The sequence below is a fragment of the Cupressus sempervirens genome, chromosome 2, assembly GCF_028749045.1.
Source record: "Cupressus sempervirens isolate cs-2001-9-10 chromosome 2, ASM2874904v1, whole genome shotgun sequence".
Classification (NCBI taxonomy): domain Eukaryota; kingdom Viridiplantae; phylum Streptophyta; class Pinopsida; order Cupressales; family Cupressaceae; genus Cupressus; species Cupressus sempervirens.
In genome coordinates, this window is record NC_143119.1 from 212,872,182 (window position 1) to 212,880,271 (window position 8,090).

Sequence of the window (8,090 nt, forward strand, 5' to 3'; positions counted from 1 at the left end):
CTCAGTTTGCCAAATCACTCACCTTGGAGATGGTCACAAAGTTGAGTTCCTTCCAGATTCAGTGATGGTGCGTAGTCTTAGAGATGATTCATTAGTTGTAGTGGGGAAAGGAAATGATGACAAGAGGCTTTATTCCTTCTCCCACTTTGTGTCTAAGTCTCCTTCTCAAGCCTTGTTGACTCACTCTCATTTACACATCAATTTATGGCATGAGCGGTTTGGTCATCTTGCTTTCCACTCTTTTCAGTAACTTTGCTCAAAATAGGTGGTCAAAGGTCTACCTAACATCAACTTTTCTAAGGGAGAGTGTTCATCATGTTTAGTGGATATGCATCTTAAGGAGAAGTATGATAAAGGGAAGTCTTCAAGAACACCAGTTGTTCTTTAGTTAGTTCACATGGTTTTTGCAGGTCCTTTTGTAGTGACTTCAGTTAGCCAAGGCTGCTACATCCTCACATTTGTTGATGATTTTTCAGAATTCACATGGGTCTACTTCCTTCATCACAAGAGTGAAGTGGTTCATAAGCTTCAAGGCTTCAAGACTCATGTTGAACATAAATCAAGGAAAGTCATCAAGGTTCTACGGGTGGACAATGAGAATAGATATGTGGATAGAAGACTTAGAGACTTTTGCAGACTTGAGGGAATTAATCTTCAGAATCTACCAGCATTCAGTCCGCACAAAACAAATGTTGTAGCTATGAGGATTAGAACTCTCAAGTCCATGGCAAGTTGCATGATAAAAGCCAAGTCTCTTGATCCTACACTTGAAGTTGAAGCCATTAGTAGTGCTACTAACATACTTAATAGGTCTCCTCATAATGCCTGAGATGGTAAGATTCCTTTTGAGGCATGGTGCAGAAGAAAACTAGTTGCGAGTCACTTTAGAGTCTTCGGTTGTCTCAAATGGGCAAACCTATCTTCCTGGGGATGCAAGGCACCAACACCTAGGCCTTATACTTTCATAGGATATGAATACAATGCTAAGGAATACAAACTTATGGATCTAGAGACTCGTGAGATCTTTATGGAGATGGATGTATACTTTGAGGAAAGTTCACCTAGCTTATCCTCTACTCCTCTTCGTACTTCATATACAATGGAAATTGATAGTGACACTGACAATGGTGCTTCAAACATGTGGGGTTCTATCGAAAGTTGCAGTGAGAGGTCACTTCGTTAGTCTAGTCCACATGCTTATATTGCCATAGTGAAAGGTCCTGCACAACAGGGTACATGTTGTCTTCCAACTCTAGCTTTAGAAGATGACTACATGGCAGACATTGTAAGTTTTTTTATGGACTCACACACTGCAGACTTGGGAGATAGCCTTGATGATTTGCATCTTCTCTTTGATGAAGGTGTTCCTTCTACATTTGTTGTGAGGGCTCACTTTGACCCTCATGTCCATTCTCTACATGATCAATCTTTACGAGTTGGTGTGATTGTGGATCCTTATGAATAGCAATTGTCAGAGGTCCCTTTATCAGTTGAGGTGACAGATGGTTCATTGGAATAGGTTCAACAGACATCCTTGCCAAATCTACATTTGTTCTTTTCAGCACAGTTGGAAGGGGCAACCATCAATATCAACACAAGGATACTTGAGTAGGTTTCAAGGCCACCATACATCTTCATGATTTGTACCTTTGGCATTATTTCTTCCAAAGGGAAGGAACATAATTTTGCACTCTCAGACCAGCTTCTTCCTTGGAGTAGCAATCACTAGTCAAAACTCTTCATTTGGGGGGGGGGGACTACCTTGTCTCTCTTCCTCTTCTTTCTTATTGGGGGAATTTTTTCTCTTACGAGGTTCTTGTTCTTCTCATTCTTCAATATTGTATATACTGGATGTATGTCATAATGGGGGGGTCTTAATTACTCCATCCATCCATGCATCCTTTTTTCATCTCTCTTTTTAGGGGAGGGCTTTTCCCATGAGGTTTTCCCTCTTTCTTCCCTTTATGAGAGATTGCATTTCATTATGTACATGGGTACCTAACATAGCCTAGTAGCTGAGACCCATCTTGCATTTCATCCTAGTTTTTGTAAGCTTAAGGGCATTTCCCTAAGTTGCACTTAAGGGGGGGTGTTGGTGTAAATACATATTTACTATTTACACTTAAGTTTACTTAGGTTAATGCATTATTTTATTATTTTACATTATTTTATTATTTTATTTTGTGAGAAACTTAGGAATTTGCGCACCTTTTTGAGTTGTCATGTTGACAACATAGTTATTTGCACTCCCTTTTAGCACATGTTGTCTACAACACTGATTTGCATGTTACACCCTTGTAGGCTTATCCTCTCATCATCACACTTACTTTCGTGCTTAATGGAGGATAACCCATATCTGGTGGACATGTGCTTGGTTGTATGACTCATTATGTAGCTAATTTTGAGGCATTCTAGATGCATCTCAGAGGCCTTTACATACAAGCACTCCTAGTGTACTCATTATGCATATTGAATGAATATATTGTCATTTTGATCATACTCTCTTTTTTTGGTCTACAGTTGTGCTTGTGTTTGAGTTCTTCGTTCTTGGCTGAATTTTGCCCTAAGGAAAATTCTTACACCTATGACTCTTTTTTCCCCATTCAACATCATTAAGTGTGCTTAGTGATCATAGAACTCCTAACCACATAAATAATGTGATATCATGGGTTAAAAGGAGTCACAAGATTTCATATGTCCCCTTTTCACACATTTTGTAACAATAAGTGTGCTTAGGGGTCTTAGGACCCCTAACCACATAGATAATATGATCTAATGAGTTAAGAGGGGTCATAAGATATCCTATGAACCATTTTGACCCATTCAATGATAGTATACATTCCTAGGGTCCTATGACCCCTACAAACATATCTTATATGTTTGAAAGGGTCGAAAGGGGGTCATAAGGTACCGTCTGAGCCATTTGACCCTTTTGGTGATAACATATGTTCCTAACAGTCCTAGCACAAGTAGGGACCTATTTCATTTATTCAAATGGGTCAAAGGGGGTCAATGGATAACCTATGACCCAATTTGACACATTTCATGACAACATATGTCCCTATGGGTCATAGGACCCCTGAGGACCTACTTTATTTGTTCAAATGTGTTGAAAGGTGTCATAAGATAACCTGTGAACCCTTTCGGCACATTTTATAACATCATATGTTCCTAGGGGTCCTAGGTCCCCTAACAATCTATTTCATTTGTTCATATTGGTCAAAAGGGGTCATAGATTTGATACATTTCATGACAACATATGTCTCATGAGGTCCTAGAACCCCTAGAGACATATTATAATTGTTCATATGGGTCGAAAGGGGTCATAGGATAACATATGACCCCTTTTGACACATTTCATGACAACATATATCCCTAGGGGTGTTAGGACCCATAGGGACATTTTATAATTATCGAAATGGGTCATAGGGTAAACTATTACCCCTTTTGACATATTTCATTTGTTTGAATGGGCTGAAAGCAGTTATAGGATAACCTATGTTATCCTATGACCCCTTTCAACACATTTCATGACAACATATATCCCTAGGAATCCTAGGACCCCTATGGACCTATTTCATTTGTTCATATGGGTCAAAAGAACCTACGACCCCTTTTGAAAAATTTCATGACAACATATATGTTTGGAGGAAGATTGGTGAGGGTGTAGAGGAAAATTACAAAGGTTACATTTGTGACTCTTTTAGACGAGAACGAGAATCCCATTATCCATAGATAAATTTAGCCAAGAAAGAGGACTTGCAGTGCAGAGTTGGGTGTTTTTTGAGGCATGTGGTTGGGTAGATGGTGGTGTAGTTGAGGACTTTGGTGGTTTGGTGGGTGTTGGTTGGACTGCAAGCTCAAGAACATCCTCGTTTCAGGAGTGGACATCTCATTGCTTCCCAACCATGGGCTAGACTCCAGTGAAGACTGTGAGCAGAGTGGCAGAGCTCATGGTGGTCTGTATGGTGGTGCTTGTAGCTCTTGATAGAGGACTAGTCAATGGTTGAGGCAAGCAATGTCATTCTAAATTTCTCCAAGGAGGAAGTTTCTCTTTGGTTTAAATGAATCTTTTGTCCGATGTTTGTGATCTCTGGTTTTGGGCATGTGATTCTTATATATAAAATTAAAGTTGGCCTTTGGCCTATGAATGTTGTATCTTATATAGGGTAGTAGTGTTCACACTTTTTCCTCTTTGTGATTCTTTGTATCTAGGTGGGTATTGGGTTTTTTGGTGGTGTGGCCTATTCTGGCCTTTTCATGGAAGTTAAGATGCAATCATTATACTTACACATTTTTCATATTAATATAAAGTTATTTTGTTACTAATCAAAAATATATATTTAGAAATTTCATTAAATTATGATATTATTCTATTTGTAAACTCAATCTACATACTCCATCATTCAGTTTATGCATTGCTTGCCAAACTTCTCCACTTTTGTTGCTAATCTAAATTCTATAATATATAAATTCTTCTACTTACTCTTTCATCCATACATTTCTACATTTTTTCTATTCTGTTCTATTAATTTCAAAAAAATTCTAAAATCCACCATTTAATCATTCATCCCCAGAATCTCACATACGGTCACCTCTCTAAGGTCTTGTAACGTGACTAAAAACTTTCAACCACAACCTATATTAATCAAGTTATATATTTTATAAATGAGTAAATTCAATGGCATCCACAAAACCATGTAAACTATGCATGCATCATTTGATCAAGATGATTCATACCACAAAGAATGGCATCCATGAAACAATCCAATATAAACTTGTTTCATTTGATCGAGGTGGTTTATGCCACATATATTAATGCCCATGAAGCCATGCAATCTAAGCATGCTTGATTTGATCGAGCTAGTCTAAGCACACATCATTTGATATAAGAGGTTTATACTACAAATAACACATCACACACTAATAGAAACAATAAGCTTGGAAAAATATGCCAACTTTGACTATTTAACACTTTTTCTTAGGAATCAAACCTTAATGTGTGATGTAAAAGCCATCCACAAATGATGACATCCACTAAACCGAATAATCTAAACTTGCTTCATTTGATTGAAATGACTTACCCCACATAATGATGCCCACAACACCATGTAGTCATGCCTCATTTCATCGAGTTGGGTTGTACCACATATAACGGTGTCTACAAAACCACATAGTGAGCATGCTTATTTTGGATGGAAGTAGCTTATACCATAAAACAACACAATATGCATGATTTGATCAAGATGGTTTACACCACAAACATTTTCTTTTAATTCCATGGCTAAAGAACAAAGTACGTAGAACAACAATGCAGAAAAAAATGATCACTTTTCTACTTTCCATGAGCTATAAATGTTTAGTGACAGACTATTTTAGACTTTCAAGCGACACAATCTTGAATTGGATTAAATACAAAGATATCCTACATCAACTTTTGGATCTTTACATGTTCACTCTAGATGAAGGAGGGAGGAAACATCATATCCGAAACCGAGGATTTTCCACCTTGTTAGTGAAAAGGCTGAATTTTTCAGCTCACCATTCAGTTAGTCTTAATGGGGAGCAAATTCTTCAGCAATAGATGGACAGTTTGGGTAGCCTGAATATGGATAAAATATTATGTAGTGTAGTGCCTACCCCTAGTTTACATTTTTCTATCATTGTTGAACTCTTTTAGGCTAGTTTTATGCTTCTTGATTAGTAATATTGTTTTGAGATTATCAGATATTGTTTTACATTAAGTTGATTTTATGATGAGATTACTTGGTACTCTATACTTCATGTATGCATGATGATTATTATAGTGTTTTTAGTTATTGATGATGATTAGTTAGATGGATTATTATGTGTTTTCTTATGGATACTTACCCCATACTGCATGTGTATGGTGTACATGTATGTTTTCTTTATGTATGGTGTTTCTGATGTGGTTAAGGAAGGGAGTCATAGTCACCTGCTAGTTGGGATCTACATGATGCACCACTTCCTACCATTGCCTGTTTAGCTTAGAATATTGTATTTGTACATGTGTGAATTTTATGTAGGTTGCAGGTACTGGGTATCAACTTCTTTGAATTGCCAGGATGAGCGTACCCTATCGTATTATCTCAATGGTAAGAGAAGGGAGATAAATTCTTAAGTCCAAGTCCTAAACCTTTTACCCATTTGTCCTAGAAAATTAGGACAAGTATCTGAGTTGATTACCTTCTAAATGCATTGGATGACATTAATTCATGATTATAACCCTTTAGTTTGATCTTGTATGTGTTTTCCTATGATGTGTTTTCGTATTTCATTTATGAGTCCTTGGTGATTTTTTCTATTAATTAAGTCAAATTAAATTATTAAATTAATGATTTAATTTAATGGAAAATTATTATGATATTTTAATATTTAATTATATTTAATTGATTGATAAATTAATTAAATAAAAAGAATTAAATTTAAAGATGTAAGTTATAAGAATAATTTTAGAATGTGATAATATTTAGGTAATTTAATAATAATATATTTAGAGTTTTTTTTAAATAAATGCTAAATACTATTATTATTTAAGTTAATAAATATTTTATCATTTAACATTTGAAAAATAAATTAAGAAGTGAAAAAGAAATTAATTTATTAAAAGTTTAATGATTGCATGATGTGTGCATGAGATTAAATTTAATAAATTAATTAAAAGAGAAGTCAAGTGAAAATTAAATAAATTTATTTAATAAGTCAATAAACGTGCATGGAAAAGAAAAAGAAAAGATAAAGGAAAAGTTAATTTAGAGTTGAAGTCCGGTGAGCAAGGAGTTCTCTCCGGTGAAGGCACAATTAGTGTTCCAATTTTAGGAGAGAACTCCATATCACAACTTGAGGGTTCATTTTTCGAGGGACCGAAGTTTTGGAAAGGATCGAGAATTTTGGAGGAGTAATGAAAGTATTTCGGAAGAGAGAAGGATTTGAGAGAAGAAATTTATCTCACAAATCTTCTGGAGGTTTGTGTATTAGCATCAGGGTTAGGTAGGGTCTTGTGTTTTGATTGTTAAATGAATTATGTAATTTGGTATTCCTATCTACATCGTGTTTGTGGAATCTGTTTTCCAAGTTTCATGTGTATGAATCTTCTATCCTTTGTTCTGTATCTTTTGATTCCTCGAATCAAATTTCTTATGTATGCGTAGAGTTCAAACATTGTTAGAATCCTCATTTAGCAAATCTTAAAAGTGAAGAATAAATAGGAAAGGGTTTTGAAATCATATAGAATTATTAAATCAAAAATTTGAATGGTTGTTTGTATTTCTACTATCAAACTAAAATGACAATGTTTATATATATACATATATGTATATATACTAATATGTATGTATATATATATATATATAGTGGGGAGGGAGTTTGTTTGAATAATTTTTATATAATTTAAAACATAATAATTTTAAATTTTTTTAAAAAATAAAATGCAATTTATATAAATAAATTTAATAATATAAAATGGGAGGCAAGGTCATGACACCCGCACCTCCCCCTCCTTTTAACCCCACTGCGTAGTAGGTATAGCTATTGACGCAACGTACTCTACTGCAGCAACAACAAAATCGCTACAGTGGCTGCCAAGTGTGGCAGGCCATGCAGGTCCTAAACACAAGTAAATGCGTTGTCTTTTTTTATATATGTTTTTAATTTTTCATAAATTTAAATTTTATTTAGTTTTTATTAAATTTATATTATTATTTGATTACAAATTTCATTATTAAATTATATTAATATCTAATAATTTAATATTTTATTAATGAATTTAATATAGTTAAATAAATTACTAATTAAAATTAATTAAATTTGATTAAATTAAGATTTATTAATAATGAAAGTTATTTAATGAAGTTGTAAATTTATTTATTGTTGTTAATAATTAATAATATTGATTTTAACAAAATTGTAATTATTTTATTTAAAACCATTAATTGTTACTTTTATAACTTAAATAAATAAATAGATATCCTTCAGTTATTTTTAGAATTTGATTTAAAATAACGGGGGGTGGTAATTCTATATTTGACTCAAATAAATGATCGAGTTGACTTGTAGGGTAAACTGAGAAT